This window comes from Glycine max, chromosome 13, assembly GCF_000004515.6.
Source record: "Glycine max cultivar Williams 82 chromosome 13, Glycine_max_v4.0, whole genome shotgun sequence".
Lineage (NCBI taxonomy): Eukaryota > Viridiplantae > Streptophyta > Magnoliopsida > Fabales > Fabaceae > Glycine > Glycine max.
The window spans coordinates 8,529,060-8,547,201 of NC_038249.2; positions in this window are offsets into that span (position 1 = coordinate 8,529,060).

The window sequence follows — 18,142 nt, forward strand, 5'->3', positions numbered from 1 at the left end:
CCCCTTCTTGTGTAAGGAACTATCATTCTCTTCTTTTAATCTCATTTATTGTTAGGGTTTCTTGGTAATGGCTGGCTAAACACCCTAGTTGGGGATTTCTAATGAGCAGTTGATGTAAATACCTAATATCTAATTGATTATGTTTTTTGTGTTCGATGCTTCCTTCAATGCTTAATATTTGTATGCTTTTGGTCTACTCACCCATTTGTGTGCACAGTTAGGTGACTTTAGCATTGGGAAATGTACTATTGCCTTAGAACTTGATTGAAGCGGGATTGAAACTTAGCCTTACATGAGAGATCTACGGTTATGTTTTGGTTTTAATTATGTTGTTACAATAATGCTATTTAGTTTAGGCCTAGTCTTACATAAGGGATATGTGGACGAAGCTTAGGCTAAATTAGGCTAAACTTTAGTAAGCTACTTGAGCTGAGTCTAGTCTTACATGAGGGATCTGCGGACGAAACTCAGTTTAAGTTAGTCTAAACCTAAGAGGGCTGTCTAAATCGGGTGTAGTCTTACATGAGGGATCTACGGACGAAGCTTGGATATTCAGCCTGACGAGGGATTGGGGGTTTAGTAATTTAGACTACAACATAGAACACAAGAGCACGATTGATTATAGAAATATATTTCTATGCATCAGCTTGTTTGTTAGAAAGACCCAACATATCTACCTACTGCTATCATTTTATTTACCTTGCATTTTATAGTTTTTAGCATACAAGTTTAGTTTAAATTCTGTTTGAAATTATCGCTTATACATGTTCTCTCAACAATGCTTCGATTCTGAACTTAATTTAGGCTAACATTAGTTCCCTGAGTTCGATACTCGGATTCGTTCGTTTTAATTTTAAATACTTGACGACCCGATGTGCTTTCTGGTAAACCCCCACTGAAATTTCCTCAACACATAAATGCACAAAAAGTAACTGCAATGGGGGGCGATCATGGTACAACATGCAGATGCAAAAACCGTTATTTGATTCCTAAAAAATAATATCTTCTCAAGGTTTGGCACACCCAAGGTACTAATAAGTGATAGAGGATCTCATTTTTGTAATGCCCAACTCATAAAAGTCCTCCAACACTACAGTGTCAAACACAAGGTAGCCTCACCTTCCAACCCTTAAACGAATGGGCAAGCTAAAGTTTCTAACAGGGAAGTTAAGAAAATTCTAGAAAAAATATTGGCTCAATCAAGGAAGGATTGGTCCCAAAAGCTAGATGAAGCTTTGTGGGCATACAGAACAACATACAAAACCCCCACAGGACTTACTCCTTTTGAGTTGGTCTATGGAAAATCTTGTCACGTACCTGTTGAGTTGGAACATAAAGCTTTTTGGGCATTGAAATTTTTTAACTTCAACTCAAATACAGTTGGTGAACATTGGAAGCTCCAACTCCATGAATTGGAGGAACTGAAGGTTCAAGCTTATGAGAATCCCAAGCTTTATAAGCAAAGAGTAAAAATCTATCATGACAGAAAGCTACCAAAAAGGAATTTTCAGTCTGGTCAACATGTATTTTTATTTAATTCTCAGTTAAAATTGTTTCCAGGTAAGCTGAAATCCAAGTGGTCCAGACCATTCATCATCGAAGAAGTTAAGCCACATGGAGCAGTGATATTGGAGGACTCAGCCACCAAAAGGACATGGATTGTGAACGGCAGTAGAATCAAACACTACCTTGGTGGAAATTTTGAGAGACTAATCATTGTTGTCAAGCTGCAAGAGGCTTGAACCACAACAAAGACGTCCAGCTATAAAGAGGTTAAAAAAGCGCTCATGGGAGGCAACCTAGTATTTCTAAAGACTACATTTTAAAATTTTTTGTTTTCATACTTGTCTTATTTAAATATTTGCTTGTTTGAAATATTTTTAAATATTTTTAGATTATCATTTTTAAGGGATTAATTTTCCATGTTATTGGTACTAAAAAAAAACATACCATTAACTCGCTTGGGCGAGTGAACGTCTGCGAGAAAAATAAAGATGGGGGGTGAAATCAGATTTCACCCCACTCATTTCAAAAACTCAACCTCCAAAACTTTTCTTCATCTTAAAACACAAAGGTTATGCCTTCAAAAGCCACAAATTCATCCAAGTGCCATCCTTTTTTCAATTTTTGCATTTCACTTCATCTCATTCATGTAAGAACCATGTTCTATCTAAATTTCGCATTTTGATTATGTGTTATTTGATGAATTGTGCTTTCTTTTTCAAAGAAATGCAATTTAAATTTTTGTATAATTGGATGACTATTTGTTCAAAAGATGTGTTGTTCTGAATCATAATAGGCCTGCTCTTGCTTTTCTACTTGTTGCATTTTTCTGATTATTCTCAATCCTTCATTTTTACATGCCTAAACGTGTGCATGATAAGTGCCAAATTTTATTTTTTTTTGGGATTAAATTATTAGCACTTATCCTTTGATTGTAATAGTTTTCTTCCAAATTACCCTTAAATATAGTTCTTTATATATATATATATATTGTATATTTCTTAATATTGTTGCTTAAATATGAAAGATTCATCCATGATTCTGTAGGTTTTTAATGGTTGTTTGATGGATCCAAAAAAAAAGCTTTAAGGAAGGGCAAAATGATCATTTTGTGAAGGTTTCAAACCTTAAATTCGCCCAAGCTAGCATCTGGCTTGCCTGTGCAAAAGTGAAAACTTTAGCCATAAGTGAACCACTCGCCAGGGTGAGCTCCAGCTTGCCTATTATGATTCAGAAGAGGCTTTACCCCCTGCACTAGATGGATTTTCCTATAAGTAGCCATGCAGGGGAAAAGGAAAAGGATAGACCAGAAGCCTGAAATTCTAGAAAAACGTAGAAGAAGAATGAGAAGAGGAAAAGTGGAGCTGAGGCACTGCAGAGTTGTGACCGTGGATGACTTCCTTCGTCATTTCCCTTGTTAGTCTTGTGCTCTACAAAATGATCATTTAGTTTTTCTTAAGGATTGGATGTAATCTTTATACCCTTATGTATCACTTTTTGATGCAATCCTACCCCGCAAGGGCATTGGATAGAAGACTCCTAGTAGATTGGGCCAGAGATGCAAGAGAAGGCCCTAGGGTTCTCATGAGACTTAAGGTAGATTTCGGGCCCATGGGCTAAGTATGAGCCCACATATCTTTGTACATATTAGGATTTCATTAATTTGTGTCCTTGTATTTAGGGCTCCATAATGTAGGTAGGGTACCCTAGAAATAAAGGATTTTTTAGCCCTTGTATTTTAGGGCACCTAGACTAGTTTTTGTATTAGGGATAGTTTTGTAATTTCACATGCATTAAGTGAATATTTGGTGTGCGTGTTGGGAAATAAATTTAATTGAATTGGGAGAAGCCCAATCCAATTAAATTTTAGAGGGGGAGGTGAGCATTTGCTTGCTACACCGCATTGCCATATCATATAGTCACACTTTTTGCATGTCCTTCATGTTTTACATGCTTCATGACACCTAAGCACACTTAGTGGAGAATCTTGGAATTGATCTTGGATTAGTGGGCTGAACAATATCTGAAATTCACTAATCATAATTAGTGAAATTTTGACTCAAAAATTTGTCTCCACAAATTCAAGTGAAAATTGATTAGAAATTCAAATTTCCCTCCAATTTTGTGTGACACTTAGGCTATAAATAGAGGCTATGTGTGTGCATTTTTCTAACTTTGATCATTTGAGAATTAAACTTCAAAGTTCAGACTTCTTTAGAGGCACTGAATTTCGTGCTCTTCTCTTCCTCTCCCTTCATTCATCTTCTTCTACCTTCAAGCTCTTATCCATGGCTTCTTATGGTAGTGAGCTTCTTCTAGACTCATCTTCTACTTGAAGTGGCGTCTCCATTCATCTTTATCCTTCTCCATTCCGCTGCAATCAGACCTCAAGAAGCAAAGGAATCCATTGATGAAGAAGATCTAAGGCCTACAAGCTCCACATGGAGCTACATCACTTTTGATATTATATATGTATTAATCTTTTCTACTCATTATTGGTAATTTCATTATACTCTTAATGATTGATTCTATTTGATCACTAGTGTCATGAAATTGGATTCTAAGTGAGACTGGAAAGTAATCTTAGAATTTGAACTGAATGATTTTAATCTTTATGTTATGTTACTAGGAATAGAGCATAATAATTTGATTACAAAAGGCACGAGAATATAATTGTAATGCTGGGATGTTTACTATATATGCGAGGAATTGACCTGGGATAATTATGTGTGCATCAGTAATGTTAGAAAATGATTTCTACACGTTAATATTATTAAGATACTAAGGGTATGAATCATGAAATCAAATCCTATGTTTTCTTAAATTAATTCAAGTCGTTATTTCCGTTATTTTCATTAATTCCGTTATTTCCTTAAATTCGTTATTTTTCACTATTCTTTTACTTTCAGTTATATTTAGTTAGTTAAAACAAAACCAAATGACATTCGTTTGCATTTGTACATAACTATTAAAATGATAACCTTTATCTGAATGAATTAAGTAACTCAAGTCCCTGTGCAGACAAACTCTTCTATAAATGTGAAACCTACAACGACAATTGGTACACTTGCCAAAAGTCTTAACAAGTTTCTAGTGTTGTTGCCAAGGACCTGAGTCATCCACCTAGTTCTTTCATATTTAAACTTTTAGTTTGATAGGCTAATTTCCTTTGTAAATTTCTTTTCATTTTGTATAAATTCCCTCTTTTATTTTTTCTTACCTCTGTACTTATTTCTTTCAATTTAATCTTGTATAAATTTTCTCTTACTTTTATTTTCACTAACCTTGTTGCTTACAGGTTTCTGCAGTGTGTTCTTTTTTCCTTTATGCGAGGTAAATTTCTTGTAGATAAATCTTTATTTGTTCCAAAAATTACACAAACTGAAAGGGAAAATATAAAGAAAAAGAAACAAGCAACCACTATAACACCAGGTAAGTCTTCTTCTTTTGATTATTTTTCACCTGATAAGCCACTTGTAGAAAATAACATGGCTAATCAAGGAGGCAATTGAAATAAACCACCAAGGAGGACTCTGGGTGACTATGCTTATCAACAAGGCCCAAAAGATTACAATAACATAGTCATTCCTTCTTTCAGCAATAAGGTCATGGAATTAAAGCCATCACTTCTTAGTCTAACTGGCTCACATCCCTTTGCTGGAATGGATCATGAGGATCTATACACACATTTTTCTACCTTCATGGAACTATGGGTACTATAGGAGCTTCTGACAAAGATGTTGAAGTTGTCTACCTTAGAGATTTTCCATTTTCACTAGCAGGTAAGGCAAAAACATGGCTCCAATCACATCCAAATAGAAGCCTCAACACTTGGGAAGAGGAGGAGGAGAAATTCATAGTGAGGTTCTTTCCTCCATCAAGATTTATCAGTGCTAAATCCGACATCGTAACTTTATCCTAAGGATCTGATACACCTCTCTGTGAGACGTGGGAGAGATTCAAAACTTTGTTGTGGAGGTTCCCAAACCATAACTTTGATGATGTTGCACAATTGCATATCTCAAACCAAGATGATCCTTGATGCCTCAGCTGGAGGTGCTATGATGTCCAAGAGCCGCAAGGAAGCTATTGTAATCATTAACTCCATAGTAGCTAGTGATTATCAAAGTCATCATGATGGAGATCCGACTCAAAGAATAGGTATAATGGAGCTGGACACTCAGAGTGAAATTCTAGCTCAAAACAAACTCTTGACGCAACAAATTGAGGCCTTAACAAAGTAGATAGGCCAACTGACTCAGCAATATCACGAAGGTGGACCATAGAAAACATATCAAGCCCACCAAGTTCAAAAAATTTTGAGATGTGATTTTTGTGGTGGTATCCATCAGAATGGCCACTGTTCAGCACCTGGTGATGGCAACAAGAAGAGGAAGCCGAATATCTACAGAACCAAGCTAGACCTCAACAAAACTTTCAAGGAAGCTACCAAGGCTATAGAGGTGGCTCAAGATCAAATCAGCCTTATGGCTGGAAACCACAAAATTTGGGTCCCACTAACACTTCTTTTGTAGGTCCTTCTAACAACTCTTATGGAGGTTTTTCAAATAGAGGTCCACAACAACAACAAGCTTAGCCAGATAGAATGTCAAAGATGGACGATACTTTAACACAATTTATGCAAGTATCCAGCACAAACCAGAAGAAGACTGATGCATCTATTAAAAATCTAGAAGTTCAAGTAGGACAACTGGCAAAATAACTATCCGAACAAGGAAGTGGATCTTTCTCAGCAACCACACAGGTCAACTTAAAGGAACATTGTAATTTAATTACAACAAGGTTGGGGACTATGGTTGGTTTGAAGGATAATGATGAAAAAAGAATAAAAAAAGAGTTGAAAAAGAAAACGAGAAAAATGATGAAGTGATGACTAGTGAAAAAGTGGAAGACAAAGTGGTAAGTGAAGAAGAGAAGAAGAAATCAAATGAACAAACCAGTAATAAAGGTAAAGCTATAGTAAACCATCCACCAATTGAGCATCTTCCTTATCCGCAAGCTCTGTCAAAGAAAGATAAGGAAAGGCAATACAAGCATTTTATAGATATTTTTAAACAACTATAGATTAACATTCCTTTTTCCTGAGGCGTTAGAGCAGATGCCAACATATGCTAAATTCATGAAGGATTTGCATATGAATAAGAAAAAAAAAATTGGATGGTGAAATACTGAAGCCTCAACCACAACAATAACGTCCAACTTAAAAGACGTTAAAGAAGCGCTCCTGGGAGGCAACCCAATGTTTTATATTTTGTCTTAATTTGTGTTACTTTAATCTTATGCCTTATATTTCTGAACTTTACTTGTGAGTCTTTATTCATGAATTATGTTTTTGACTTTCTAATCTATTTTGTTAGAGCTATCATTGCATGGCCTGGGGACAGGCCTATTTTTTAGGAGAAGGATGAAGACATGGCAGATCCTATTGATTATTTCATTGATGGAGACTGAGCTCCTCAACCATGACCTTAAAAAATTCATGAATTTGACTTTATGTCTATTTATCGTTTTTCTATTAAAATTCAACACTTTATTACCTTAGTTACTTACATGAGTTTATTTTGATTAATTTATGCGTACTTTGATTTTCTGTTAGTATAGTTATAGATTATAATTTTTAGGACTTAAATAGATAGTTTTTCTTGAATATAAACATGCTTTGGAAAGAATCAACAACTAATATTTTTGAAACTTATTTTTGGATCAGAACACAACCAAAGGATTTCTTTTGAAAACATTTGAGAATGGAAAACAATGAAGGACTTTCCAAAAAAAAAAAAAGAACTCGGATATTTTTGCATGGACTTGATAAAAGAACAACTTTCAAAACACTGATTTGATTTGAATATGGGAACAGGCCTTAAGCTTTAGAGACTGTGTGCAACCGCAGATTTTATATTGAGTGTTCTCATTGATATGTTCTACAATCAACTATGCATGAATTTGTAATTATCATAACATATAATTCATGGATATGATCTAGGTATTCTTTCTTTCTTTACATTATAAGCCATTGACCAAACAGTTATCCAATGTATATTATCTTATCATTTGCAAGCCCTTTGAGCCAAACACCTGATATTTTTTTGGAACACTAACCTAAGATAAAATTTTCGTACCCTTCCTTAGGTTAGGAGAGCAAAGTTGTTTTGTTGGGGATTTCTATCATTTGGCAGCTAATGTAATGTAAATACTCTGTTTTGGGTATTAAGGGAAAATAGAAAAGAAAAGGAAAAGAAAAAGAAAAAAGAAAAAAAAGTTCTGTATGAATAGATATAAACTCTGAACCATATATATTTTATTAGAGTTGATGTAAATATCTGAATAAAAAGAAGTGATAACTTGGTTTATTTGAAAAAGAATAGGAACTGATCATTCATTTAAGTTACCAGCTAGATTTCAATGTGTGCTCTCCTATTCTTAAAGTGTGTTTAATATCTAGAAAAACCAAGATTTCCTTCAAAGCCAGGCCCAACCTTAAAAAGACCTATTGATCCATGATGATTATGCATATTATCTTTGATTTGATGGGAAATGACTTGCAAAAATTGATTTATGACACATCAGTGATTGAAATTGAGATGAAACACTTGCCTGTGAGAGAATTATACACCTTTGATGAGGTTTTCCTCTATTTGAATGAATCTAGTGTTTCCTCTAACGTTCTTTATAAACAAAATGCAAAATTATCTTAATATCATTTCTAGTTCTGTGAATTCCATCTTTGTGTTTTCCTTTCTCATTGTTGCATTTTGAAAAATATTATTTTGATCAGTTTGGAGATTGATGCTTTACAAAGCATGTTCATAATTTTGGAAGCATACTTATACTATTTTTATTTCCTTTGCTTGAGGACAAGCAGATTCTAGGTTGGGGGAGTTGATAAGTGCAAAATTTCCCTAAATTCTAGGTTGATGGATCTAAAAACAAAGTTTTAAGGAAGGGAAAATGGTCATTTCATGAAGGTTTTTGACCCTAAATTCGCCCTGGCTAGCATCTGGCTCAACTGGGCTAAAGAGAAAACTTAATCCATAAGCAAACCACACACTGGGGCGAGTTGATTCCATCAGGCCTAAGTTACAAGCTCGCCTGGGCTTGTTCCCCCTACACTAGATGGCTTTTCCTATAAATAGCCATGCAGGGGAAGAGTAAAAGGATAGACCAGCACTTTTAAATCCTTACAAAAATGTAGAAGAACAAGGAGAAGAGAAAAAGTGGAGCCGAGGAGCTGCAGAGTTGTGACCGTGGATCACTTCCTTTGTCATTTCTCTTTTTAGTCTTGTGTTTTGCACAATGATCAGTTAGTTTTTCTTAAGGATTGGATGTAATCTTTATACCCTTATATATCCCTTTTGATAGTATATATGTATTAATCTTTTCTACTCATTATTGGTAATTTCATTCTAGTCTTAATGATTGATTCTATTTGACTCACTAGTGTCATGAAATTGGATTCTAAGTGAGATCGGAAAGTTATCTTAGAATTTGAACCAAATGATTTTACTCTCTATGTTATGTTGCTAGGAATAGAGCATAACGATTTGATTGCAAAAAGCACGAGAATATAATTATAATGTTGGGATATTTACTGTATATGCGAGGAATCGACTTGGGATAATTATGTGCGCATCAGTAATGTTAGAAAATGACTTATACATGTTAATCTTATTATGATACTAAGGGTATAAACGATGAAATCCAATCCTATGTTTTCTTAAATTAATTCAAGTCATTATTATTATTTCTAACGCACTAAATTCTGTATATTGTATTTTCGTTAATTTTGTTATTTCTATTATTTCCTTAAATTCATTATTTTCACTATTCTTTTACTTCCAGTTATCTTTAGTTAGTTAAAACAAAACCAAATGACATTTGATTGAATTTGTACATAATTATTAAACTGATAACCTTTATTCGAATGAATTAAGTAACTCAAGTCCTTATGGAGATGAACTCTTTTATAAATGTGAAACCTACAACGACAGTTGGTCATGGAATTAGACCACCAAGGAGGACTCTGGGTGGCTATGCTTATCAGCAAGGCCTAAAACATTGCAATAACATAGTCATTCCTCCTTTCAGCAATAAGGTCGTGGAATTAAAACGAGCACTGCTTAGTCTAATTGGCTCACATATCTTTGCTCGATTGGATCATGAGGATCCATACACATATTTGTCTACCTTCATAGAACTATGCAATACTATGGACACAGCCTGCAGAGCCCATGCATAAATATGACCCTGAAGTTGTCATGGAATTTTATGCAAATGTCTGGCCTACTGAAGAAGGTTTTATGGATAAGCACTCCAAAGTGTGGGGCCAATGTTAATAGACTGCAAGAAGAGGTCAGACTATAGGTTTTGATGAAGAGGCTATAGGTCAACTACTTTGCTTTCTAGGACGTGATTTTGTATAGAGCATGGCAAAGAAATGGTTGCGAAACATGTGCACTAACTTGATGACTCTGACTCAAATCTAGATGACTTTCCTCCTCAGTAATATCCTTCTGAGTGACCACAACTCTGATCTTACCCTACCTAAATGTTAGTTGATCTACAACATTATGGAGCAGATCAGTGTTCATGTGGCCCAACTCACTTCAGATGTTTTCCATTAGTTTGTTGGTACTGAACCTTCTAGGCACACAGTTTACCCAGAAAAGTCCAACAAGGCACTGGGTTTTCCTGCTTTAATTACAGGTCTATACCAGTTTCTATGGTGTACTGGTCACACCAACAAAACACATCCAGCCTCTAATTAACAAATCATTTATTGAAAAATATTGCAAGCCAAGGCAGGTACAGCAACCAGAGTAGGATCAACAACCTCAGCCAGTAGCAGATGCACCCCTACCACCAGCACATCAGCCACCATCCTTGGAGTCCATCTCAGCTCACTTGCAGAGGATGGAGCTCCAGATGCACACATACATGCGTCATTTGGCTGACCAACAAGCAGCAAATCATAGAGGCCAAATGCAATTGAATGAAAACTTCTACCATTATACACTGCACCAACATTGCCAGGACCCTGGCCCTTATCATTGGCCTACTCCTGAGCAGTTTAGAGCCATTGTTGCATGGTCTGGAAACAGACCTATTTTTGCATGGGGAGGCAGGACTTGTAAATGCTCAAGGAGCTGCCCAAGGAGATGGAGGAAGAGCTGAGGAAGATGAAGACATGGTGGATTTGGTTTATTAGTTCATTGGAGGAGACTAAGTGCCTCAGCCATGATCTTCAAAAACTCATGAACTTGTCTTTATGTTTATATATCACTTTGTATTAAATTTCAGTACTTTATTACCTTATTTATTGTTTTGAATTTTTTTTGAAAAACCTACACGAGTTTATTTTGACTAATTTTCGAGTGCTTTGACATTCTGTTAGTATAGTTATAGATTATATCTCTTTTTAGGACTTAAACAGAAAAATTTTCTTGAACATAACATTCTTTGGAACCTTGGCCTACTCCCGAGCAGTTCAGAGCTATTGTTGCATGGTCTGGAGACAGGCCTATTTTTTAGGAGGAGGCAGGACCTGGAGATGCTCAAGGAGCTGCCCAAGGAGATGGAGGAGGATAAAGACATGGTGGATTTGGTTGATTATTTCATTGGAGGAGACTGAGCGCCTCAACCAAGATCTTCAGAAACTCATGAACTTGCCTTTATGTTTATTTATCACTTTGTATTAAATTTCAGTACTTTAATACCTTATTTATTGTTTTGAATTTTTTTTGAAAAACTTACATGAGTTTATTTTGAATAATTTACGAGTGCTTTGATATTCTGTTAGTATAGTTATAGATTATATCTCTTTTTGGGACTTAAATAGAAAAATTTTCTTGAACATAACATGCTTTGGAAAAAATCAACAACCAGTATTTTTTTAAAACTTACTTTTGAATCAGAACACAACAAAAGGCTTTTTTTTTAAAACATTGAGAATGAAAACAATGAAAAACTTTACCAAATACCAAATGAACTCAGATATTTTTGCATCGACTTGATAAAAGAACAACTTTCAAAACATTGATTTGATTTGAATATGGAAACAGACCTTAAGCTTTAGTGACTGTGTGCAACCACATATTTTACATCGAGTGTCCTCATTGGTATGTTCTATAATTGATTTTGCTTGAATTTCTAATTATCATAACATATGATTCATGGATAGGATCTATGCATTCTTTCTTTCTTTACATTTTAAGCCACTGATCAAACAGTTATCCCAATGTATACTATTTTTGCCATTTGCAAGCCCTTTGAGCCAAACACTTGATATTTTTGGAATACAAACCTAGGATAAAAGTTTCCTACCTTACCTTAGGTTAGGAGAGCAAAGGTGTTTTGTTGGGGATTTCTATCATTTGGTGGCTAATGTCATGCAGATACTCTATTTTTAATATGGGTATTAAGGGAAAATAGAATAGAAAAGAAAAATAGAAAAGAAAAGAAAAGAGAAAAAGAAAAGGAAAAACAAGTTCTTTGTTTATAAAAAAATGTCTGAATCATGTACAAGATTGTTGTAAATATCTGAATGGAAAGAAGTGATAACTGGGTTGAAACGAAAAAGGATAGGAAGTGATCGTTCGTTTAAGTTACTAGCTAGATTTTTATGTCTCCTCTCCTCTTCTCAAAATATGTTTGAATATCTAGAAAAACCAAGATTTCCATCAAAACCAGGCCAAACCCTAAAAAGACCTATTGATCCATGATGATTATGCATATTGTCTGTGATTTGATGGGAAATGACTTGCAAAATTGATTTATAACATATTCGTGATTGGAATTGAGATAAAACACTTGCCTGTGTGAGATTTATACATCTTTGAGATGTTTTCCTCTGTTTGAATGAATCAAGTGTTTCCTATGATGTTCTTTACAAACAAAATGCGAAATAATCTTAATCTCATTTTTGGTTTTGTGAATTTTGTCTTTGTGCTTTCATTCCTCATTGTTGCATTTTGAAAAATGTTGTTCTGATCAATTTGGGGATTGATTCTTTACGAATCATGTTCATAATTTTTGAAGCATATTTTTTTTACTTATACTATTGTTATTTGTAATTTTCTTTACTTTGCTTGAGGACAAGCAAGATTCTAGGTTGGGGGAAGTTGATAACTGCCAATTTCAGTTAATTTTGGGATTAAACTATTAGCACTTATCCTTTTATTGTAATAGTTTTCTTACAAACTACCCTTAAAGATTCATCCATAATTTTGTAGGTTTTTATGGTTGTTTGTTAGATCCAGAAACAAAGCTAAAAGGAAGGGCAAAATGGTTGTTTCATGAAGGTTTCTGACCCTAAATTTGCCAAGGCTAGCGTCCAGCTCGCCTGGGCTAAGATGCAACTTCGGCACTAAGCAAGCAACTCATCAAGGCGAACTACAACTGGCCTGGGCGAGTGGATGCCTTCACCATTAAGCCACAAATTCTCCCAGGCGAGCTACAGCTCACCTCGGCGAATTTTTGTGCACTCCTTGCCTGTGTTGTATAAATAGCCATGAATGGTTGAAGTGAAAGAGGATCCAATACCCTTAAAACACCAGAGAAAGTGTAGAAGAAGAAGGATAAGAAGAAATGTGGAGTCGAGGCACTACAGAGTTGTGACCGTGGATCACTTCCTTTGTCATTTCTCTTGTTAGTCTTGTGCTCTGCGCAATGATCAGTTAGTTTTTCTTATGGATTGGATGTAATCTTTGTACACTTATGTATCCCTTTTGATATTATATATGTATGAATCTTTTCTACTCATTATTGGTAATTTCATTCTACTCGTAATGCTTGATTCTATTTGATCACTAGTGTCATGAAATTGGATTTTAAGTGAGATTGGATAGTAATCTTAGAATTTAAACCGAATGATTTTACTCTTTACGTTACGTGGGTAGGAATAGAGCTTAACGCTTGTACTTTCTTTCCTTAACATTCTTTGATAGAGCATGCAAATAAGGAAGATGCTCAATTGGTGGATGGTTTACTATAGCTTTACCTTTATTAGCGGTTTGTTCATTTGACTTCTTCTTCTCTTCTTCACTTACCACTTTTCCTTCCACTTGTTCACTAGTCACGACTTCATCATTTTTCTCATTTTCTTTTTCAACTCCTTCTTTATTATTTTTGTCATCACTATCATTCAAATCAACCACAGTCCCCCACCTTTTTGTAATTAAATTATAATGTTCCTTTGAGTTGACCTATGTGGTTGTTGAGAAAGATCTACTTCCACGTTCAGTAGCTGTTTTGTCAATTGTCCAACTTGAACTTCTAGAGTTTTAATAAAAGCATCAGTATTCTTCCAGTTTGTGAAGGATACCTCCATAAACTATATTAAAGTATCTTCCATCTTTGACATTCTATCTGGCTAAGTTGGTTGTTGTTGTGGACCCCTATTTGAAAAACCTCCATAAAAGTTGTTAGAAGGACCTACAAAAGAAGTGTTAGTGGGACTAGAATTTCGTGGTCTCGAGCCATAAGGCTAATTTTGACCTGAGCCACCTTTATAGCCTTGGTAGCTTTCTTGAAAGTTTTGTTGAGGTTTGGCCTGGTTCTTCAAATAATGGGCCTCATCTTCTTTTTGTCCATCACTAGGTGCTAAAGAGTGGCCATTGTGATGGTTACCACCACATAAATCACATCTCAAAATTTGTTGAACTTAGTGAGCTTGATGTGTCTTCTATGGTCCACCTTGGTGATATTGTTGAGGAAGTTGGCCAATCTACTTTGTTAAGGCCTTAATTTATTGCATCTAGAGTTAGTTTTAAGCAAGAATTGCACTCTGAGTGTCCATCTCCATTATACCTTTTCTTTGAGTTGAAGCTCTATCATGATGACTTTGATAATCACTGGCTTCTATGGAGTCAATGATTACAGTAGCTTCCTCCAGACTCTTAGACATCATAGTGCCTACAGAGGATTTAGCTTTCCATAACTGGGAAGCTTCCTTTGCAACAAAGAGAAGAGAAAGATGAAGGATTGAAGAAATACAAGTGGTGGGGATGTCTCCTACACCTCTAGAACCTCACAATCACTCACAAACTCATCTCAAGTTCTCAGGATGGCTTCCTCTTCAATCTCGGTTCTCTGCAAGTCTTCACACAACAAAATCTCTCAAACTCTCTGGATTCAGACCATTCTCTCTCTAGAATCTCTCACATGCAGAAGCTCCTCGAGAAAAATGGTCAAATCCCTTTCAAAATCAAATTTCAGGTTTAAATAGGTGGATTTGTTTGTGCTTGCACGCTTAGCACAACTATGAACCGCTTAGCACGCATTAGTGGATTTCAGCTTAGTGCATGCTTTTCTCGCTCAGCGAATGGACTGAAGCAGTGTGCTTAGCAGGATGACCCTTCGCTCAGTGTTAGTCAGTGAAAATGACTAACTTTTGTGTATAAAATTTGTGTAAATCATATCAAACTCTTCCAATTTATGGTTATTGTGTAGTGTTATAAGTCTTTTCTGTTAAGTATAGGTAATAAATACTTAGTACTTTCATTTTGTGCATTTAATAATTATTTTCTCTCAATTTCAGGCTAATTAGGCAAGCTTTGAAAAGTGTTGTTTTTCACCTTCTCGCTTAGCCAATCTGCTGGCTTAGCGAGCATCCGCTAAGCGCAACACTCATGGGCTAAGTGCAAGGAAGACTCTGGAAGAAGATGAGCTGTACAGGTTCGCTAAGCGCACCGCTTCATCCCACTAAGCACACCGCTTCAGTTCATCCACTAAGCGAGAAAGGCACGCGCTAAGCCGAAATTCACCAATGTGCGCTTAGCAGTCCATAAGTGCGTTAAGCGCACGAGCACGAACAAGGCTACCTATTTAAGCCTGAAATCCGATTTTAGAGAGAGAGTTTGGACTGGGATTTAGAGCTTTGCATGTCTAGGGTTTCTAGAGTGAGAAAGTTCCAAGTTCCAGATAGTTTTGAGAGATTTTGTTGTGTGAAAATCTGCAGAGACAAGAGCTTGAAGCAGGAGCCGAGTTGAGAGCTTGAGATGAGTTTGTGAGTGATTGTGAGATCCTAGAGGTGAAGGAGACATCCTCACCACTTGTATTTTAGCAATCTTTCATCTTGTTCTTCTCATTGTTGTAAAGAAGGCTTCCTGGTATGAAAAGTTAAATCCTCTGTTGGATCTTCCCTGTAGATACCTGATGTAAATATATTTCTATCTATTTAATGATGTTTTGTGTGTTCTCTGTGCTATCTGTTTTTCACTCCAGTATGCCTTTACCTTGATCACATAGATGCACGCTTTGTTAGGGTCATTCAACAGTGGAAACTGGTCTAACTCTAAAGTCCTTGATAGTACAAGGGTAAGTTGCCGTACTATCACGAGGAATCTGGGTGCGATGATTTAGTTGTGTATGTGTGTCTTAATGCGGTCCTAGTTGAGTTTAGTCTTACGAGAGGAATCTGCGGATGATGCTTGATCAGGATTAGGCTAAACTATCATGAGGAATCAGGGTTTAGTATCTCAGGAGACATCATAAGAACACATGAGCATTGTTAGATAGAGAATATCTTTTTAGCATCAGGCACCTATTAGGAAGGCGTTTCTCCACTTGTTTTTACACATCATTTCTCTCGCGTGATTTTCTTTCTTTTTGCACAAATAGTTTATACACCTGTTCATATTCACACTTATCTTTACACACCAGACACCTATTTGCTGAAATAGCTTACCAAATAACACAAGTTCCCCGAGAGTTCGATACTCGGTTCTTACCATTTTATACTACTTGCGTGATCCGGTGCACTTGCCGGAATCCGAACAAGTTTTTGCCGCCGTTGCCAAGGAACTTCTTTTTATTTGGGAAGTTAGTTCGTCTTTAGGTGTCTATTCTTTATTCTTTTATTACTTGAGAATATTTGTTTTTTATTTATGTGTGTCTTTCTCTTGACTTGGTGACTATTGCTCTTGTTAGTGCTTTGTATGCATAGTAAATCTTCTGTAGTTGATTTAGTTCCATGAGATTTGGAGCTTTTTAAGGGGTGAAATGAATATCTTGACGACACACGATCAAGGGTGGGAACAGGAGTTAAGTCCTTACAATCAATATGAAGAAGAAAGAACTCCTAATCTTAAAAGTGTGTGTTGAAGAATTCATGGCATACCATGCTAGCTCAAAAGCTAATCAAAATTCAATGAAAAATCATGAAATTCATTTTGGTAAGAGCTACTCAATAGAAAACTTTCAAGGGGGACCAAAGTTACAACCTTACTATCAAAATGAAGCAGAAAGAGGTCCCAATCTGGATAAATTGTTGATGCAATTCATGGAAACAACTAAATCAACTCAATGAGCACTCCAAAGTGTAGAAATCCAGGTAGGTGACCGGGCAGAAGCAGTGATTCAATTTATGTCCAGACGAGAAAAATACTTTGTAGAGGTTGAAGCTCAAGAGAAAAGCCTTGTAAAAGAGCAAGAGTCAAGAGAAAAAGATGAGGAGAAAGATGAGCTCTGTGTGACTTTCATGAAATGATTTGGAATGTCCTTCCAGACTATATGAAGTTCATGGAATTTCTAGCTAAAAGGTAAAACTTCAAGGAAGATGTGCTCTATGTGACTTTCATGCCACCTTGAAGGTATTAAGCTATGCGTCAAGCTAATGACGTTAAAGAAGCGCTTCCTGGGAGGCAACCCAGTTTTAATTTTTGTTATCTTTGTTTTTCATGCATTTAATCTTTTGGAACTTGCTGTATAATCTATACATAGGAGTACATCAGCCTATCTTTGAATTTTTAACATAAGGGTTTCAATTTCTTGGAAAAAGGACTGAAAAATAACTTAGAAAACTTTTTCATAAAAACAGTCCTTTCGGTAAGCGCAAGCCTCACGCTAAGCGCATCATTGTTCATGCACTAAGCCGTGAGTCTCAAGCGCTTAGCGCCCAACCCTTGCATCTGAGGCTGATTTGGTCTGCTAAGCTGGCCAAGGTTGAGCTAAGCTAACTTCAATTCGATCCGAATTCGGCTAAGCTTCAGCCTAATCGCTAAGCAACAGCTTATCCTTGGCTAAGCGTGACCTATTGTCGCCAAGCTAAATTCCTTACGGCCATAATTGAGGTCCATGAAGCTAAGCGCCAGTCATGGCAGCTAAGCGAGATTCCTTGCGGCAATGTAAGTGCTAAGCGAGTCCTTATCAACTAAGCGCATACTCCTATGTACTTAAGATGCATCATTTTAGCTAAGCTGGCCAGAGTCTGGCTTAGCGAGAGTTGCAACTTTTCAGATCTCCGGACCAAAAAACTTGAATTTCAAAAGTTTGGCTAAGCGCACGGTACCGCTAAGCGAGCATCTTCGAAAAACCAAACGCCACTTCGAGAAAGCAAAACAACTTATGTGAGTGTAATGGCAATTACACTCACATTTTTTGGAAACTGCTGAACGGCTTGCATCTTCTCTCTCGCACTCATTTGCCAGCATTGTCACTTTCTTCTGCATCAAAGCATTGTCGATACAAGTGAGTTCCTTAATCCGTTCATTCTTTTAAGTTGTTGAACTTTAGGGTAGAAAACTATAGATTTTAGTTTTCAATCTTTAGGGTTTTTCATAATTTTAGAGTAGGTAAAAAATTATGACTTTTTATATGATTGTGTTATGTAGCTATTTTCAAT